Here is a 4,098-nt window from a genome sequence, read left to right as displayed (position 1 = left end):
CCAGCCAAGGGCTAACCCATCACAAGAGTGCATCTATTCTGTGATGGTTTCTTAGACCGACACACCTAAAAGTATTTTTCAGTTTTCGTTTACTTGGTGCTCTACTGACTCTCCATAGTACCAGTTGTGTAAGAGTGTCATGTGGAACCAGGTCAAACACCCTTCCAGAAATCTTCCATCCTCACTGTTACTTTTTATCAACCGAAGCTGATGAATCTAATCAAATGAGATGGGTTTGACAGGATCTGTGTTGGGATTTCAGAGAGGTCTGCATTGCTTGGTGATTTTGATTGACCACTACTAAATATTACCGCTAGAATTGTCTGCCGGCTCTTCCATTTCAAAAAGCTAACTTCTCTCAGATCCCCACTGCAAATGGGGAGTAATGGGTTATCGGGGTTGGATGAACAGTCTAATCACGACACTGCTATAGTGAGAATTTTACAGAAAGTGGACAAATCCTAGTTTTAAGTGTCTGTCCTTGTTGGAAGGCTTGCATTATCAGTAAGTTTGATGTAATGATAAAAGTGGAAGCTACACATAGGAGGCCATCTCTTATATACAAAGTCTGTGTGTAAGAGCAAGTACAGACTCTCAGGAGATGCCTCATTTCTCAGAGAAGCACAAATAGATTTTGGCTGAAATACTAAAATGTTGGGAAGAAACTTGGGCAAAGAGAGTGTGGTTGTCTAATTGGCTTTCTTACATGTGTTTCTTAAAATAAACAATTGAACAAAAACTCTTCTGACATGAGAAGTGTAGCTGAAGGGGTGATCTGTAAATCCAGTATTGCACACACAATTAAAAGCCCTTGAGGAGGAGAGAAGGGAATTTGGAGAGTCAGCACAGGGCTTGTCTTGTGTATTTGAGCTGTAAGGTTGTCTTTTGTGGGACATATTAATGCCTGTAGTTTATTGGTAAAGGAAGCTGGAAAAAGTCGTGTGGCCTGTTTGATTCAGGTGTTCCTGAAAAGCACAGAGACAGTTCTTACAAATCCCATTTGCACATGTAAAGTACTCCTCCTATTTTCAAACAGGGTGTGTTGATTAAACCTGAGAAAACTTCAGTTTGCAGAAAAACTTTTTTAGGTGGTGGGGGCATACACAGAGCAAGCTGTAAATGATTCTTGTTGGGTGTGTTCAGGGAGGGATTTTTTTTTTTTTTTAAATTACTGCAAGGAAAAGAAGTAACAGGTTCTAATTCCTGTTGTAACTTCATTTTCAGATTATGTTTAGCAGAAAATTAAACCTTTTAACTCCCTGCAGAGCTGGCATTGAGGTCTTTATTATAGAACTTAAAGAAGTTCTATAATTCAAAGTTCTTGTAATGACATGTAGCACTCTCAAATTTTTATGCTTTTTGATGTTAAGGTTGCTCAGTGGAAGAAAGAAGGAAATAATTGATAAATGTAGCTTAACCAGTGTTATTTACCACTTGTCCTCTTTTGAAAAGACAGGTTTTTGCCTGTTTGTTTTTCCTAAAATGACTTGTAAGTGGTCTTTTAACTGTCCTGTTCTCCCTTTTCTCCTGCTCCCTCCAGAAAATCAGTTATATACTGTGATTTTTGTACTCATCTGGCCAACCAGTGTCTTAGAGTCATTCTTGTGAAATTGATTATAGCTTTTGGTATGATTATTACCAATATGTAGCCTGAATATCTTATTAAAAGCATGATGCTGCAAATGCTGCTTGGATTCTTTTAGTGAACTCTGGCCCAAAATAATTGTCTCAAACTCAAGCTGAACTTATGAGCTATCATATGATTAAAAAAAAGATCATTGAATAGTGCTGTAGAGCACTGACAATATTAGAAAATCAGTTTGTAACCCTTTGTGAATGCTGGAAACTTCTCCAGTGTAGAATGTGCTTTTAAAAAGTAAAGAAATGAGTATCTAGAATGTGTTTTAAGAAAGTTCCATTATAAAAGAAGGAATTTTTTGACCTAGGTCAAAGCTTTTAGGACAGATTGTTTCCTTATGAGCATTTTTAAACAATGGTTATGTTATTAAGACTCTTGGCAAAAAGTCAGATTAGGGGGAGGGAGGAGGATAGGCACTTGAGGGAAATGTTTTCTATGTGATCAAGTCAGAAGTTTGCAAGCCCTTTTTGGAGGATGTAATTGAGTAAAATGGGCATTTCCCATTAAAAATGTAGGGTATAAAATTCTCAGAGACTTAGTGGGAGTAGTTTCACTGCTGTTTTCCAAATGTGACCAATTTATTTCAGGTTAATTGATTTAAACAAGATTCTGGATATGGGAACAAAATTGAGGCCTGAGAGAAGATGAGTAGTATACTCCATCAGCTGTATTCCTAGCTTTTTCTTTAACTTAATATGTGAATTTAAGAAATCAACTGACCCATCCCCCTTCCCATACCTTTTTTTTTTCTAAATAGTATGCTTGGTGGTCTGTCCCTCATATGCATTAAGACTGGGACACTTTTCTTAATGGGTATGATGCTTTCAAAGAAATGTGTCCATTCAAACATTTAAAAGCCAAAATGTCAATGTAAGTATCTTTTTAGTCTATGTGTTGCATTTGTCTCTGTCTCCAATCTCTGTCTCCAATCTCTGCGTTGTTGTTAATTCCATCTGCCTCCACTTCATCTTCTAATACTGTATTTGTACTACATGTGTATGCATATTATCAAAGTTTTATTCTGGCCTTTGGAAAAATATTTTATGCAAGCTGGATACCAGTGTTTTGAATGGAATGTGAGGTACTTTTCTCAAGAAGAAAACTTCCAGGTTAATATTGAGTCAACAAGTGATTTTCTGAAGTTCAGATTGAGCAGTATGTGTCTATTTTTGTATAAGGTTAAGATTTTCAAATCGGAAGTTGTCTGTTTTTTTTTTTAATTTAGAGGAAAGCAAGCAGTATGCAGTTCAATAAATACTCTCCATACTCAAAGTTGTTGAGGTGATATAGTAGCTATGGAGGCATAATATGTTTTTGAGGATATACACAGGATGGTCTGAACTGAGGGCATGGAGGCAGGGTTTGAGATGTTTGTGTCTAAAATCAGCTGTTTCTGAGTGCCTGACTCTAAGTGACTCAGAGTATGGTCAAGAAAGAAGATAAGTCCATTCTGTTGTCAGAAAGAACAAGCTGAAGGAATGAAACCTGGTTCTTATGTCTACCTCTGCCAGCTGTGATCTCTGACAACCTTTCAGACCCTCGCCTGAGAGGAGATATGACGCCAGTCTGCCTTCTGATGAGTAAAAATAGCAGTGAACTGGTGAAGAGGGTAGAAAAGAACTTGTGATCTTTTGTCCTTCGTGCCTCTGTAGGTCTGCGAGGACCATGGGACTAAAATCGCTGGAATTTAGCACTCTTGCTCCGATATCTTTCATTTAAGTAGAGACTGTAAGGGTGTCTACGTACAACTATATACAAAAGATCTACAAGTTTATAATTCAAAGGTAATTGATAAATGCTAATTTTCAAATTTGTGAACGCAATATTTTCCAATATAAGAGACCCAAGCAAATATCAAAAAAAAAGAGTGTTTATGGCTTTCTTCCATGAAAGCTTGAGGTTAGTTTATATTTAAGTTAATCATATTGATCTTTCACAAAATGTGCCTATTTTATTTGGGAAAGATAGTAAAAGCTGTTTTTTTTTTTTTTTTAATTTTCTTTGAAGATTCATTTGTGATGGGGAGAGAAGCTTTGTGAAATCTATTTATTGTAAAGCATGGCTGATAACAAATGTTAATACTCTTCAGGCGCTGTTTGGGCGCTGTTAGTATCAGAAGATGTTTGGTGTTTGGGGGATTGCATATGCCTAGGCAGTGGGAAGTTACAGGCACATGACCATGGTATAGCCAATTTATATATGCAAAATACATACAGGCAGTCATTTTCTAGGTGAAGCAACATTGAAAATGTTTGCTAGTACCTCAATACTTCATTAATGATTTTCAGGCAACAATTTGGAAGTAAATGTATGGCGTCAGCTTTTTTTATAAGGATCAAGGTGATGTCCCCTGTTGATGTTATGACTTGGCATGCTGCTGAGCAGTCTTCTTTCTTAGCTAAAAGGTGTGTGGGAGTGTAAATATTCTCCTTCAGGCACCTTGTACAGTTATCCCTACA

This window comes from Pterocles gutturalis, unplaced genomic scaffold (assembly GCF_000699245.1).
Source record: "Pterocles gutturalis isolate BGI_N339 unplaced genomic scaffold, ASM69924v1 scaffold16441, whole genome shotgun sequence".
In the NCBI taxonomy this organism is placed as follows: domain Eukaryota; kingdom Metazoa; phylum Chordata; class Aves; order Pterocliformes; family Pteroclidae; genus Pterocles; species Pterocles gutturalis.
This window is presented reverse-complemented; position numbering follows the sequence as displayed.